We start from the raw sequence: 17,785 nt of genomic DNA on the forward strand, positions 1-17,785 counted from the left end.
GAACTCAGGTTTGGTGCAACATAGACACACGCTGTTTTGGTTATCCAACAAGTGCAGTACCCAAGATAGAGCTGATGCTGAGCCCTCGCAGTACCTACTGGAACTCAGGTTTGATGCAACATAGACACACGCTGTTTTGGTCAGTCGACACGTCTTGATAAGGACTTGGGAGGGCAGTACCCAAGATAGAGCTGATGCTGAACCCTCGCAGTACCTAGTGGAACTCAGGTTTGGTGCAACATAGACACACGCTGTTTTGGTCATCCAACACGTCTTGATGAGGACTTGGGAGAGCAGTACCCAAGATAGAGCTGATGCTGAACCCTCGCAGTACCTAGTGGAACTCGGGTTTGGTGCAACATAGACACACACTGTTTTGGTCATTCGACACGTCTTGATGAGGACTTGGGAAAGCAGTACCCAAGATAGAGCTGATGATGAACCCTCGCAGTACCTACTGGAACTCAGGTTTGATGCAACATAGACACATGCTGTTTTGGTCATTCGACACGTCTTGATGAGCACTTGGGAAAGCAGTACCCAAGATAGAGCTGATGATGAACCCTCGCAGTACCTAGTGGAACTCAGGTTTGGTGCAACATAGACACACGCTGTTTTGGTCATCCAACACGTCTTGATGAACACTTGGAAAAGTGGTTACTAAGATAGAGCTGATGCTGAACCCTCGCAGTACCTGGTGGAACTCAGGTTTGGTGCAACATAGACACACGCTGTTTTGGTCATTCGACACGTCTTGATGAGCACTTGGGAAAGCAGTACCCAAGATAGAGCTGATGCTGAACCCTCGCAGTACCTAGTGGAACTCAGGTTTGGTGCAAGGTCAGGTCAGGTTAGGTTCGGGTTCAGGTTCAGATAAGAGCCGGGATCCAGGTCCAGGTCCGACTCCGGGTTTGAGTCTAGGTCCGGGTCCGAGTCACAGTCCGGGTCCTAGTCCGGGCCCGAGTCTGGGTCCGGGTCCCAGCCCCAGTCCCAATCCAAGTCAAAATCTAAATCGCCAAACGTGTACTATGCATCGTTGAAGAGTTCTGTTCTAATCATCATCAGCAGTTCCACTTCATCAAATGCGACAGTTTTTAGTGAAAATGCTTGATTTTCTGATGAAAATCCAAGTCACTATACGCATGCCTTTAAGATTTGAGGAGTTCCCTCGATTCCTCATGGATCCCATCATCAGAACTCGAGATTGACAAAAATGCAGCTTATAAACTTATCTTGCTTAACAAACATAACGAAGAGGACAAATCGCCAAACGTGAACTATGCGTCGTTGAAGAGTTCCGTTCTGATCTTCATCAGCAGTTCCACTTCATCCAATGTCACTTTTGTGAATGTATATGCTTGATTTGTAAATAAAAACACAAAAATCACTATATGTATGCCTTTAAGATTTGAGGAGTTCCCTCGATTCTTCATAGATCCCATCATCAGAACTGGGTTTTGACAAGAACGGGACTAATCTGCATATACTTATACTTTTTACAAAACATTATAATATATGTCTAAAACTAAAAACCCTCATAAGGTACCTTTTCCCGTGGGACGTCACAAATCTAGTTTGAGTATATGTAACGTGGATTTTAAATAATTATCGATCACCTGTCATATGGCAGGTGAATGACGCTTCGTTCACCTGCCATTGCATCATTCACCTGACTTTTTTGGACAGGTTAACGAGACTTAAGACAAAAGTACAAAAATTTCAATAATATGCAGCTTTAACAGACAGGATAGTTTTTATTCCTAAATTAACACACAAAAGCGATATAACCGCTATATAATTATATAGTTACGAGTATTAGTTGTGGTATCAGTGACATTAACCTGCCGCAAAATCTTATCCACCTGGCAGTTTTAGCCAGGTGGACGATATGCAGGTGATGGGGAAAATGGCAGTTATATCACGAATACACAAAATGTATTAGCTTGATGAACTCCATACTTAGGCATATAAAACTAAACTATAGTTTACGTTACATATCTTGATAGTAATGCGATAGGTTACATAATTAGCAAGATATCGACTCCAGGATAAAGAGTACTTACCCATTACAAACTCCAATTTCCGATACTTTGTCGTTTGTGTTTTATTTGCGAAGCACAATAACCACGTCTTCGTCCTACCAGGTGATAGCTGATGAGTGACGGCTTCAGCTCGTGCGGAGTGAGACGGGAAAGGTGCGGTGGGGGTTATACAATCGTCGTGAACGTGACGCGCCAGGTGACTGTTAAGAATTGCCTTGGACAAACTTTGAAGCCGAATAACTTAAAATATAAGTATAATATTGTTATGCGATAGTAATACTTTAAAAGTTAAGGATATATGTTAATAAAATACGGTAATGCCGTTAAATTAAGTTAATATTTTGTGTGGTTTTCATAGCTCGGAACATCAGTACCTCGCGTTGGGACACGGCAGGTTAACGGATAAACGTAGTTACAATATTTTTTTTTGTAATTAATATTTATTAAATCTTTTTCAAAGTATTAGGCCTCTGTGTAAAAAGTCTCTCTAAATATGTATTAATTTTTTATATATAAAAATAGTACATAACGAAAAAAAAGTTCTAACATAAACCTATTTACAGGTGGCGGTGCCAACTTTTTGAGAAACGACCCCTAACACGTGTTGTTATGGCACACCTTCGGTATTTGCATTAAAGACAAATGTCTACACTGTTACTAACAAATATGAGCGCATCGCTTCTATTCCAGTATAAGTATGACCTCAAGTTCTATAATAACAAAGCGCATTGAGATATCACACTAACAATGGTACAGGTGGTGTAGGTACTTGGTACGGGAATGCATTGTAAAGGTATTCATCCAATCGCTTACCGTGTACGGTTTATTAGCAAACCAGTATAAGCGCGCTATCCAAGCACTCATCTTTGTTACGGATCTCAAGAACACCTTATACTAGACCGTAGTAGGACGCGAGCGCGACTCGCACGTTCATAGAACGCATGGCTGTGTTTTGTGGGTCAGCGCCTAGCGTTCCGCGTCATGGAGGAGCTAAGATCGTTTGATTGGATAACTGCTTTAGCCTAAGCAAATTAGAAAAATCTGCGGAAATAATTCGTGTAGTTTTGAAAATTGGTACAGGTATACCTTGTGGTGTCCAGATAAACATACTAAAAGTCCTCGAGGGTAGGGGGTGTGCTGGGGGTGTAGAGGGGGGTTGAAGGTACTTTTTTTCATATTTTTGCTCATATCTCGAATATCTGTACGAATAGCATTATAATTACTTAAAACAAAAGTTTTAACATAAAATTTACTACAAATTTGGTTATGTTTATTTTTACTCTGCGATCAATACTTTAGGGGCTACAGGCTGTTAAAGTTAAATAAGTAATAAAAAATAGACGGTTTAAGAAAACGTCGTTTTTTTGTAATTGTTCATCACAAATAAAAAAATTAGCTTAGAGTAAGCAAGCTAAGCAACCTGCTGATAAAATATAAAAAAATAGGCCATATGCATGTCGGGCCATGCTCAGTGTAGGGTTCCGTAGTTACCCGTCTGTCAAAATAGACTATTTGCCATAACTCAAAAACAGCTGTACCGATTAGGTTCGCTATATTTTTCCTTGAAAGTATTTACTATGTTATGTTTTCACGATTTTTTTCATATTTTTTGGACCCATGGTTCAAAAATTAGGGGAACTAAGGGGTAAATCACAACTTTTTTTCTTTCAGATCGATTATTTCCGAAAATATTAAGTTGATAAAAAAATGGTTCTTGAAGACCCTTATTCGTTTTAAAAGACCTATCCAACGACACCCCACACTATAGGGTGGAAGTGAAAAAAAATTTCATCCCCACTTTAATGTAGGGCAACCACCATAAAAAATTTTTTTTCTAGTTTTCATGTTTAAATTTGACACGAATATATAAATCAGCTACGCTGGCAAAGTTGTAAAATATAAATTAGAAAAAATATTTTTTTAGGGTGGCTGCCGTACATTAAAAAGGGGATGAAATTTTTTTTCGCTTCCACCCTATAGTGTGGGGTGTCGTTGGATAGGTCTTTTAAAACGAATACAGGTCTTTGAGAACCATTTTTTGATCTGCTTAATATTTTCGGAAATAATCGATCTGAAAGAAAAAAAGTTGTGTTTTCCACTTTAGTTCCCCTAACATTTGAACCATGGGTCCAAAAAATATGAAAAAAATCGTGAAAGTAAAGCTTAGTAAAGACTTTCAGAGAAAAATATAGCGAACCTAATCGATTAAGCAGTTTTTGAGTTTTTGCAAATAGTATATTTTGACGGACGGGTAACTACGGAACCCCACACTGAGCATGACCCGACATGCTCTTGGCCGGTTTTTTTATATTTTATCAGCAGGTCATTTAGCTTGCTTAATCTCAATTAAAATTTTTATTTATGATGAACAATTATGAAAATACGACGTTTTTTTAAACCGTCTATTTTTTATCTCTTATTTAACTTTAACAGCCTGTAGCTCCTAAAGTATTGATCACAGAGTAAAAATAAACATAATCAAATTTGTAGTAAATTTTATGTTAAAACTTTGGTCCGAAGTAATTATAATGCAATTCGTACACATTTTCGAGATATGAGCAAAAATATGAAAAAAGGTACCTTCAACCCCCCTCTACATCCCCAGCACACCCCCTACCCTCGAGGACTTTTAGTATGTTTATCTAGACACCACAAGGTATGCCTGTACCAATTTTCAAAACTACACGAATTATTTCCGCAGCTTGCCCAATTTCGGCTTAATTTGACGTGGCTAAGGGTTATTTGGTGAAAAACAGGCTGAGATCGCCGCGCAGCGTGAACTCTGGTTATTACAATCGACCTTTTTGTAGAAATAGTGATAAATTTAGATGGAGAAGCAATATTTTAACGGAGATTTTGGAGCAACATAATTGTCAGCTTGTTCTATACATATATAAAATTACCTACATCATCTGTTTTCATGAAACGAAAAACTAGAATTTTAACCGACTTGAGAGATGAGGAAGGCTTTTTTCCAGAACACCTTAAATTAGGTAAGTCTCAAGTTCTTTGACATCAGAACGAAAAAAAAACTCTGATGACTAATTTTGGGTCATCGCGCCAACTAAGTTAGTTAACTAGTAGTAACTCTGACATGTTTCAATTTTAAATAGGTAGAAAGGTGTTGAAAGTACTGTCGAAGATTTTAATTTATGACCCATTTCGTGCCTTGTCACAGTGATAATCAATATGAATAACTCGCTAGAGACCTCATACTATTGTCACTGTGACAAGGTTAGCCTAAGCAAATTAGAAAAATCTGCGGAAATAATTCGTGTAGTTTTGAAAATTGGTACAGGTATACCTTGTGGTGTCCAGATAAACATACTAAAAGTCCTCGAGGGTAGGGGGTGTGCTGGGGGTGTAGAGGGGGGTTGAAGGTACTTTTTTTCATATTTTTGCTCATATCTCGAATATCTGTACGAATAGCATTATAATTACTTAAAACAAAAGTTTTAACATAAAATTTACTACAAATTTGGTTATGTTTATTTTTACTCTGCGATCAATACTTTAGGGGCTACAGGCTGTTAAAGTTAAATAAGTAATAAAAAATAGACGGTTTAAGAAAACGTCGTTTTTTTGTAATTGTTCATCACAAATAAAAAAATTAGCTTAGAGTAAGCAAGCTAAGCAACCTGCTGATAAAATATAAAAAAATAGGCCATATGCATGTCGGGCCATGCTCAGTGTAGGGTTCCGTAGTTACCCGTCTGTCAAAATAGACTATTTGCCATAACTCAAAAACAGCTGTACCGATTAGGTTCGCTATATTTTTCCTTGAAAGTATTTACTATGTTATGTTTTCACGATTTTTTTCATATTTTTTGGACCCATGGTTCAAAAATTAGGGGAACTAAGGGGTAAATCACAACTTTTTTTCTTTCAGATCGATTATTTCCGAAAATATTAAGTTGATAAAAAAATGGTTCTTGAAGACCCTTATTCGTTTTAAAAGACCTATCCAACGACACCCCACACTATAGGGTGGAAGTGAAAAAAAATTTCATCCCCACTTTAATGTAGGGCAACCACCATAAAAAATTTTTTTTCTAGTTTTCATGTTTAAATTTGACACGAATATATAAATCAGCTACGCTGGCAAAGTTGTAAAATATAAATTAGAAAAAATATTTTTTTAGGGTGGCTGCCGTACATTAAAAAGGGGATGAAATTTTTTTTCGCTTCCACCCTATAGTGTGGGGTGTCGTTGGATAGGTCTTTTAAAACGAATACAGGTCTTTGAGAACCATTTTTTGATCTGCTTAATATTTTCGGAAATAATCGATCTGAAAGAAAAAAAGTTGTGTTTTCCACTTTAGTTCCCCTAACATTTGAACCATGGGTCCAAAAAATATGAAAAAAATCGTGAAAGTAAAGCTTAGTAAAGACTTTCAGAGAAAAATATAGCGAACCTAATCGATTAAGCAGTTTTTGAGTTTTTGCAAATAGTATATTTTGACGGACGGGTAACTACGGAACCCCACACTGAGCATGACCCGACATGCTCTTGGCCGGTTTTTTTATATTTTATCAGCAGGTCATTTAGCTTGCTTAATCTCAATTAAAATTTTTATTTATGATGAACAATTATGAAAATACGACGTTTTTTTAAACCGTCTATTTTTTATCTCTTATTTAACTTTAACAGCCTGTAGCTCCTAAAGTATTGATCACAGAGTAAAAATAAACATAATCAAATTTGTAGTAAATTTTATGTTAAAACTTTGGTCCGAAGTAATTATAATGCAATTCGTACACATTTTCGAGATATGAGCAAAAATATGAAAAAAGGTACCTTCAACCCCCCTCTACATCCCCAGCACACCCCCTACCCTCGAGGACTTTTAGTATGTTTATCTAGACACCACAAGGTATGCCTGTACCAATTTTCAAAACTACACGAATTATTTCCGCAGCTTGCCCAATTTCGGCTTAATTTGACGTGGCTACTTGGATCGGAATGATTTCACTTTTACTTGCTTATGCTGACGCGGCGGTGAGAAGGTAAAGCCGGGGATGACGTAAGGAACGGTCGAAGTTATAACCACTATTAGCTATTAAACTGGTTTGGTTGATTTTGTAGAACACTTTTGTTTTTTATTTGGTTAAATTTTAAAGGTCAGTCCTAAGACGATGTTGACTAACATGAGTTAGGTTTGTAAATGCCAAATTACAGTTGTAGTTGCAGCCTTTCTTAGGCGACAGTTTCCGCTTACCATCAGGTGGGCTTTATAAATTTTGATTGAGACCGATGTACAGATATTAATAACTTATTTTAATAATAAGAATCAAAATAATACAAAAACAAACAGAAGACATAACTAATTAGATAAAAAATCGTTGTTGTCAATGTTACTCTTGTTTTCTTAAATATCTATAATTTTATAATGACATGCTAGTTATTTTGGTATTCAGTAAATTCATAAATTGTATTCAGATTGGCAAAACCACTAGCCAGTAACTGGTTTGGAATGTAGTTTCGCGCACGTTTTCCGTTTTCCACATATTTTACGGCTTGTTTATAAACGGCTAGCTTTCGGTCCCCACTAAAGAAATCGAGCATACTAATGTGCACTCGTGCCGCCAACTTGGCCTGTTCGATGGTAGCGATAGTAAAAGTGCGTGGGGAATTTCACATGTTGAGGTATGTACCTCAAGCGAATGTTAGCTTCACATAAAAAGTATAATAAAAGGTAATTAATAGCTATATGTATAATAAATAAATAAAATAAAAAAGCCTTTATTGCCACGTAACTACATAGTTAAAACATAATTGAACATATTAAATAAATACAAATTAAACAGTTATATAACAATTAAATAATTATAGACTAATTATACTGGTAAGAGGAGCAGAGGGAAGCCAAAAGAACGCTGGATAGACGAAATTCAAAAGAAAGCTGGTAGAGACTGGATCTTGAAAGCGCAAGACAGGAAACAATGGAAACTGATGGCGGAGGCCTTTACCCTTACTGGGGCCATGTGACGCTATATGTATACTTATGTATAAAGATGACATACAAATAATTTCACCTCTGTGGTGATTAGTGATTCCTCAGAAGTCACATGAGCGTCACCGAACCTTCTTTGTGTAGAGTAGACAGAAATCATCTCCGTAACAGTTAATCAGTCATAGTTCATAGATGACAATTTTTCTTACTATAATACATGCCTATTGCCTTAAACTTTCAAGCCTACGTGATAAATACTCGATTGCAACATATAAATATATTATGTATGGAATGTAGATAGGTTTTAACTCTTGTAGTATACTTAAATAACCTTAAAAGTCTATGTGAATTGTACAAAAAATGTAAACAAAATACATATTAAGTATGTGTTTCATTCAAGCCAGAAAGTTACTATTTGTTATGGTAGGCCCCACCTCACCATCGAAACTGTGTCAACGTAGCTTACGCAACGTAGACCTCGCGAAGAAAATCTCTAGTATTAGACCAGTCCCGCTAGAACCACGATTATGTCTTTATTACAACTAGATAAAGTCTAATCTAGCTTGGCAGAAGAGCATGCACTTTTGGCTCTTGGAGGCTGTACTAATGTTATTACAACATTATGGCAACTTGTATGGGAAGCTATTCGAGCTTACTATTGAATTGGCGTGGCGTGTAAAATTCCGATGCGTTTTTAAGCTATATCTTGCATGGTTTCATTTTCTTCCTGACTATTATGTGCAGTTTAGTAGAGGAATCAAAGTTAAAAATTCCTAGTGAATGATTTAATAAAGTTAATTTGTTAAAAAATAATTGTACAGGTAAATTAAAGTTTTTTGACATTAAAATATGTAATTAATTCGAAACAATTGCAAAGCGATCTTAAAAAAAGAAACTTGTTGTGATTTAGCAATCAAAGAGGTTTCATGTCAATGCATTGTTTGTCTATTCAAAGGAAATGCGTCAATATGTGGTGTGCAATAAATACGAAATAGTTATTATTTATGTAAACATAAACAAAATACGAAATGAGGTCAGCGCAGGTAGTGTAAAGTTATTTTATGTTCATATAACAGGTCATTACATAAAGTGCAACTCTGCAAGTGCAAAATATCTATTAGAAGGGTCAGTTATTCTTATTGGTATATTAGAACCGCACACCAGACCTTGCAAATTAGTTTTTAAGACGTGTACATAGGGATCATAATTGCTTGGTTGTAGCCACTGTATTTCAAGCTACAGCCGGTTTAGCACACAGATTTGCTTCCACTATGTGGCTGAAGTCTTGATTTATTGCTAAGCCTAGATAATTCAATAGGCCTTGATAGTTTTACTACTATCAACCGCTAATACTGGTTAAAACATTCATAAATGTGATAAACTGTATATATTTAATAATAGGAACAAGATTAATAAATAAGTATAATACAAATATAGGTAGGTACCTACTAAACAAACAATGCTGTATAACGCAAAATAGGCACAACGGTTGTCGACTTGCGGAAAATGCCTAATATAACTAACTACATTGTATAAGATGCGTTTTGAATCAATGTTACACCTACTAATCAATCTGGTACACCAATTCACCGTAAATGGCTCCTAGGTTTTTGTTTACAATGCCATTTCAACCCAGACTACCTCGAGCTAGAGAGCAAAATGTTTTAGACGTAGATGTTTATCCACTTGGAAAAATTGAAAGTTTATGTAAGTATTGAACGGTGTGATAGTATTACAAAGAGGCAAGAAGCTCGCGCCCATACCGCTGCAGAAGACAACAATAGTGGCACGTGGGGAGAATATCAATTGAATTTTCCCCTTCAACACAGTGGCTTACGAGTACTAAGTAGTTTGGTAATGGCATTTTCTGGTAACGATACTGGAAGTTAAACAGGAAAATATATAGCGTGTTCTTATTTGAAATCAACCCAACTGCACCGGACTGTCTCTATTTAGTATAGGTAATAGTTGACTGGTAGAGAATGAATTGAGGCCATCAATATCGTTGCAGACTTGTCTTGGTCTAACTCTAGGTAATATTGAAAGTTTACATAGGTATGTGCGAACATTTATTTATGTCCACCAAACGTTTTTAATACATCATTACAGATTAATAAGCAAAATGTATTATCTTGACACGGCTCACAAAAAAATATGATGGCATGCACTTATTGGTTTACAACTAAATAAAGTTCTTGTCCCAGTTTAAATGGTCGACCTCCACTTGGCAGTATCGTAACAAACGATTTGCCAAGTGGGCCGTCAAGTTAATGTTTTTTAGTTCACCCAGGCCATGTTATCACTACTGACTAGCACAGGCAGGAAGCGTCTCAGGAAAACTATTATATCTGAGACCTAGAGATGCGTAACAGCTTTGGGTAATCGAGGGCGCATTTATACTGGTCTAGTCTTAAAGTTAGATGCGTGCGACGAGTTGGGGCGTCTACAAAACCGTCCCCAGACCGCTTATAGAAGTACAAATAAATAAATAGTAACTAATGGCTTTCCTCAACTGGACTAATCCACCTATTGATTTTAAAACTGGGTTCTAACGTAATGTTTTGTAAATGTAATAAGTACCTATCTAATGAGCAGAGTAAATGACTGTGGTGTCGAGCTAAAGTACACATTGCTCGCATTTTTTACTAAATATAGTAAAGTACCTACCAAAATACTAATATAACTGCTTATGTTAAGAGACTTAGGAGTCCTGAAAACTAAACTCTGTGTAAAAAACTAATTTCTAATTAATTACAGAACGTAATAGTCTTATTAATACGAGTACCAATTTAAATTTTAAACTTTTTAAGGTATAATTGTAATGTCTACACCCATTAATAAATGTACATATTTCTATTTGATATCAATATTTGAACGGTGAGTCATTTCAGATTTACAAGGAATAGGAAAATAATTAGTAATGCAAATTGTCACGTCATCAGCATCAAACCTAGTAACTACATACTCGTAGTAGTAAACACGTATGAATCACGCCTAATTCATCAATTAACTGCGAATACCTACCTTGCCATATGTGAGAGTATGGAGGTACGATCGGAGATGAGAAAATATTGAGAAATGCGTAGGTATAAATTATAACAGTTATTTATGAAATACATACAAAGATGCGGAATTTAAGTCTATTATAAATGTTCCTGGCTAATAATCTGAAATGATGAGCGAATGCGCGAGCGAAAACGATGAAGTTGATTGATGATGATCATACTAAAAAACTTTTCCCAAAAGAAGAAAATACAAAAAAATAGCCATTCCACACCACAAGAGGTCAAAGTGTCCGATACGTATACGTTACGTTACTGTCTCTATAGAGATAACAGCGGTGTTTTTTCGTGATATTCATATACATAGGTCCCACGGGAGGCTCTATCTCTAGGTCTGTGTGAATATTGTATGTATATGGGACGTATTTCACACGTCAGTGATATCTACTGTACTCAGAACGACGTTATAAAAGTCAATGAATAAAAATTATACAGGGTGGCTATAAAATAACTGCATTCCCGTTGCCAGGGAGGTTTTGGGATTATACTGAGCAACTTTTACTATTGGACCTAACCCCGAAATACTGCGAAAAAAAATTTGGATGTTTCATACATTTTGGCTGGTCCATTTTCTATGGGAGGGTACTCCGGAACCATCCAATGTATATGCCTATACTTTACTACCGAATTTAAAAACATTAATTCGTCTAATGTATGGAGGTATTTTCGCGCGCAAAATAACACAGTTGCTTATCAAAACAATACCGTGTATTGGTTCAATTATTATGTTACCATACATGAAATTTATTATAAATATTTTATTTCTTCTTATAAGTCACCTATATTCGGATTTCTCCAAGAATACAAACTGCTTAAAATCTGTTTCGTCTCATCAATATGCCACGACCCGAATATTTAAATCTAATAAATATCTCAAGCGAAATGGGTCACGCAACCCTTAATAAAATAGGATATTAAATTCCTTTCCTTTGGCTGTTTTCCCAAATGGACAATTTATATTAATTAATGATAATATTAATCTTGTTTAATTAGCATTTATCAAAATAATCAAAGCGTGTTTATAAATAGACTAATTGTATGATAGTTATAAATATTATTTACCTCAAATCCTCGGCGACTGGTCGGATGAAAATCTCAGAAACTTGTATTGAACGAAAATGCACCAACCCTGAACTTGACGTCATTCGTTGCTATAGCAATTCCCAGGGAGAGCGCTCGCAAGCATCCAAACACACAATAAAAAAAAACAAAAATCACAAAAAAATTAGGCACCTTATTTTTAAGATTTTTCAAGCATTTGTATTTGGAACTTGTTTTTTTAATACTCGCTCGGTTTTCGTCGGCAGCGTTCGGTATGCGCTACGCGACGGCACGGGGCGCACTACGTAAATGTCAGCGCAATCGGCACATGTGCGAGCGAAGGTAAGGCCGCGCGCTGATTGGTGCGATTGTTTTTTTAATAAGTAATTTAATTAAAAGGTTGAACTGTATTTTTTTTAATTGTATAATCTTCGAAGTGGTTTAGAGAATACCGATTTATACTTTGCTCCTGATGGAGGCCTATTCAGATATAATAAACTTGATAAAATATGAATAGAGGTTTTTTATAATTGTTATCAATTTCTTATGGATTTGACCTGTCCGCAGTGACAATTATTTGACCACCATTTCATTACAAAAAATACTATCTGAATAGGCATCCAGAGGTCTCACAGAAATAAGCTATTCAGAATTATGAAAAAAATTGACTTTACGAGTCCATTTCTCTCTGTCTTTATGAAACGTTGTAAAAGTGTTTCTTGTTCAAATAGGGAAACAATATCTAACTATAAATTATAATATAACTTATTGGGACGACGTTCTACCCTTACACATGTATGTATAAGTATAGACGTATTCACAAAATGTAGTTTTTTTCTTAAATCTACTTTTAATCATAAGTATTTAGTATTCATAATTCATAATGCATCGCACTCGTACTCGAGTTTTGTGAGCGTCTTGATCTAAGAATCGTTATCATATTTATAAAGTCTGAATATTAATGCTTCCTGACGTATAACAGTTATGTTTACCCCACTAGGTATTCCCCCACACTAGGTACAACCACAGTTGCTAGGGGAAGAAAATTCCTAGTACTGTATTAAAGGAAAACTCTCGCCAATCAGCACGCACCTTTACCCAGTGCGAGCGAGAAGGCAAATGGCCGGGGTTGTACATCCGCTTTCCCCGCGTTATGTAAGTTACGGGTGGCCCTGGAGCCTGCGCTCCCCGCCACGCACCCCTATCCGTAGATTCTCATTGCTTCCCGAGCGCTGACAGTTCAAACGCTTAGGCGAACTAGCCTAACATGTGGTCTACACGTCAGTAACAACGACGCGTAGCCCCAGACCGGGCCTGTGTAGGTTCATCTGACCATTCTACTAGCCTGCGCATAGCAAGCAATTACAATTATGCCCCCAGCCCGGCCATTTCTAACTTCAGCACAGAGCGAACACGCGAACTTTTGGGAAAACGTCAAACGAACGCGCGTTTGGGGATGGAGGAAATTTTCGTGTTTTGTTTTTGGTTTTTCGCAATTGAGCAAGAAAGAATAAAGATCTTTAAAAATTATTAAATTAGTTTAGAATCTCATGAAGTGAAATTATTTAAAACAATATATTGTGACTATTGGTAGTTGGCAGGACGGTCACGAAAATTTTCTAAGGGAAATTTTAACACGGTTCGGTTGCTGGAAAATCATAGCTCCCAATCCAGGCCTGGGCCTTCTATTTGGGTTACGGGAATTTAGACCTCATTGTCTGCGGAAATAAAACTCATCAAGGGCGTAATTTGTTTATCAATTTGGAGTGGTATCCTTTATTGTATTGCGTGTCGATGTTCCGTCTTCATTTCTGGAACGCGATTTGTTTGGGTTTTAGCAGTGAGATTACGTGATTTTTAATGACATTCGAGTTTTTGGTAAACTTGACTGATATTTAGCTGATATAATACGCGTCATGTATTTCGTTCGTGCTGCAAAATATTGATTTAGCTACCTATATTAATGTAGAGTCAACATTGATCTGAAGACTACTTTAATAACCCCCGATCCGACTTCAATGTCTGTCCGTCTGTCAGTGTGTCTAGTCTATCTGTCGATCCGATTTGTTTTACGTGAAATCGCGTTTCCTTAGTAGTAGTTCTTAGCTAGGCTTGGTTATTTGATAGAAATCGATCCAGCAGTTTGATGAGTATGAGTACTTTTCCAAAATGACGTGAGATAGTTTTGACATATTATATATTATAATGGATATTATTGGGATATAAGTATAACGTTTTTTTTTATTATTTAATAGTTATTCTCAGAAGTGAGTTAGGGCGGATGCAAATGCAATTTAAACACCTTGCCCACTTAAATTAGCTACCTACTGCCTGTATACCTTTTCTGTAAATATCTATATATTTAGAAGCACATAGCCACTTATAACTTAATGTCGTGTTATTCTGTATTTTACACAATAGAATGACAAAAGTTTTTATCGCGTATTAATAATTAATAGAGTCATATAGGTATAGGTGACATTTCATACGAAAAATATAATTTAATTAAATTGTAAATTGTGCCAGTTTAACAGGAACATAAAAGAGGGCACCTAAAGCGATAATTAAAGGTGCGGATAAAAACAAGGGGCTGAGGTCCGTAAAAAGTAATGCCACGGCGAAATTAATTGTGCTATACAATATGTAGATATACATATGCACAGGTATGTTGTTACCCTCGCTTTCTCAATGCATTGCAGATCGCAGGTGAACCAATATAAGTGTGGTCCCCGATTGCACGTACAGTCAGCAGCAGAACTTGCTAAGCGGGCGAGGTGTTCAAAATTACTTTCACACGCTCATATTCTCTTAACAATAAAGTCGCGTCAATTCAATTCAATTCAATTTCAATTTATTTATTTAAAAACAAAATGCAACTTTACAGGACTATCAAGGTTATTTAAACACCTCGCCTGCTTAGCAACTTCTGCTGCTGACTGTAGGTACTCATTACGTTTCTCCAGATCCTACAATAGATCGAGAAGGCTTCGATTGAAGCACATGGTAGAGTCTGTGCGGAAAGTGAAGGGTCGTAGAAGGTAGGTATTGAATACTAGAGATGCACCGGATATCCGGTTACTATCCGGTATCCGGCATATCCGGCCATTGTTTTACTATCCGGCCGGATACCGGATAGTCACCTACTATCCGGCCGGATACCGGATAGTAACATTGCTTGATTTCGGAGTAAACAAATTGGATTTAGGAAACAGACACGGTCATAATCGTACTTGTTTATTATTTTAAAACAATTTAATAATTCTATTGACTTGCACGCGCACTCATTTCGAACCTAGAAATGAGTCCGCGCGAACGTTCACTAGGAAACAGGTCAAACCTGCAGAATGCGCACCTGAAAAACCGAAATGTAGGTATAGTTCCGCTGGCCGAATATCCGGCGGCCGGATACCGGATATTCGGCTGATGGTCAGGCCGAATATGCGGTATCCGGTATTCGGCCAAACAACTATCCGTTGCATCTCTATTGAATACCATATATTCCACGACTCTTTCCGCACATACTTTAGCAGTCGTTTGTCCTCAGTAATGGGTATTTAACCAGCCACATATTTTTGTGCTTTTTATTAATGAAATATAAAATTGCTCGCGTAAAATTAGGTAGATACATCCCGCCAGAACAAAGAATGAAACTTGGCGTACAGGTGTACTTGGCGTACCTTTTGAGTGGAAATCAGCTGTTAAGTGCTGTGTAAAAACACCCCTTAATCTCCTTACCTTAAATCGCAGTTTTTATTTAGAAAAAAAAACAGGATCTACGTACAAACATTGGAGTTTTAACTACGCAGTGTAGCAAATTAATTTCAAAAATGGGAGATTTAATCAAAATGAACATTGGTAATGGTACATTTCAGTATTTAACTTATGGATCATAGATGCAGTATTGGACTATAGTCGGATGGTATTATGGTACCTAACTATGTCACTGCGTCTCACTATAACATCAATAAACACAGGATTATCTTATATTGCTCGTAAGTTGATCAAGTTGCACAATTAAAATGTAAATCCGTTCATGGCTGCTTCCCCCCCGAGCTCGGAAGATATCGAAATAAGCTTAGACTGACGAAGGGGCAACGGGGGCAATTAAGGACAACCACTCGCCGGCAAATTATATTTGAGAAGGTAAACTCTGTTGATTAATTACTGAATAAATAATAACGGAAGAATGACGTATCTGTGACAGGTGAAATACTATTTAGCGCTACGTGCACCATCCCACTTACCCGGGGTTAACCGGTTAAACTTGGAGTTACTATGGATTCCAGTACAATTTCACAGTCCACACTCAACTGGGTCATTATCAGGGATAATCACCTATCGGTTTAACTGATTAACCCCGAGTTAGTGATCCCATGCAAGTGGCACTTAGGTTGCAGGTAACAGATAGGTCGCTCATTAAGGAAAGCGAGGAAGCAGGGTATCATCATTATATCTCATTCATTGTAAAAAGCCTTATGATCTAAGAAAACTACGCTTGACACTGGGTGCATCAAGTTTACGTCGCTGTTATCACTTTATGGGAACAAGGCAAATAATTACGTTTTTAGGGTTCCGTCCGTACCCAAAGGGTAAAACGGGACCCTATTACTAAGACTTCGCTGTCCGTCCGTCCGTCCGTCCGTCCGTCCGTCCGTCTGTCACCAGGCTGTATCTCACGAACCGTGATAGCTAGACAGTTGAAATTTTCACAGATGATGTATTTCTGTTGCCGCTATAACAACAAATACTAAAAACAGAATAAAATAAAGATTTAAATGGGGCTCCCATACAACAAACGTGATTTTTGACCAAAGTTAAGCAACGTCGGGAGGGGTCAGTACTTGGATGGGTGACCGTTTTTTTTTTGCTTTTTTTTCCGTTTTTTTGCATTTTGGTACGGAACCCTTCGTGCGCGAGTCCGACTCGCACTTGCCCGGTTTTTTTTTTCATGCAATAATATTCACATTTGGAAGAGTTTCCACGGAAGACCACCATCTAGGTATCCAAAAGACATTTTGACACCGAGCTGAGTTGGAATCTTTTCTGTGATATGCGAGTCATTAATTAGTTAAATTACTTTTGTTTAAACGTCCTGAATCATTTTTATCTTATTTTATTCAAAATATGCAAGTTCTCAGTAATCTCAGTATAGGTGTTCCACTTACAAACTGCTCCCGACTATTTTAGACACATGCTTAATTTTACATCAAAATCAAAAAAGAAATTAATATTTATAATTAAAAATCAATTATCCGATCCATATCGTGTCTAGACCAAATGTTTGACGTATCTTAAAGTTCGGAACGGGCCGTTTGTCGTAGAAGCCGTGATCCTGAGACTTGCAAAATTTCAAAATCATTATTTAAAGACTTGCCAACATAAGGAAGAGAGCCTTAACCAGCTGGTGTGGTGAAAAAAAATACTTCACTCACAACCCTCACACCCTCACCAAGTCATCAGCTTCATCATCGTCGGAGGCGTTTTCCAGTTATGTCCTTGCCTTTCCAAAACTTCCAACCAGGTTTCATTATGTTTGAAATGTATGTTCAAATTAGTGTTTTGGTTTATTTTGTATTTTAGTGCTCTGTAAACGTACAGTTCGCAAGTTACAAAATGCATTATGAAAGTTTGTATTTTCAAGTAGGTAAGTAACTGAAACTCGTTACCTAGCAATTTAAGCAAAACG

General features: G+C 37.0%; 1 protein-coding gene and 1 long non-coding RNA gene across 3 annotated transcripts in view; one reads left to right on the forward strand and one right to left on the reverse strand.

Moving 5' to 3' along the window:
• The window catches only part of LOC134678125 (chaoptin), a 63,396-nt gene extending 50,991 nt beyond the window's left edge, over positions 1–12,405 (reverse strand). The window contains exon 1 of one of the 2 annotated variants that reach the window (XM_063536586.1): positions 12,121–12,405. The gene's annotated coding sequence lies outside the window, so the exon portion shown is untranslated. The remainder of the gene's footprint in view (positions 1–12,120) is intronic. The other variant, XM_063536578.1, reaches the window with a different exon arrangement.
• LOC134678305 (uncharacterized) overlaps positions 1–17,785 on the forward strand; it is a 154,146-nt gene that overhangs the window by 39,016 nt on the left and 97,345 nt on the right. The window lies entirely within an intron of this gene.

The sequence above is a fragment of the Cydia fagiglandana genome, chromosome 2 (genome assembly GCF_963556715.1).
Source record: "Cydia fagiglandana chromosome 2, ilCydFagi1.1, whole genome shotgun sequence".
NCBI classification, from domain to species: domain Eukaryota; kingdom Metazoa; phylum Arthropoda; class Insecta; order Lepidoptera; family Tortricidae; genus Cydia; species Cydia fagiglandana.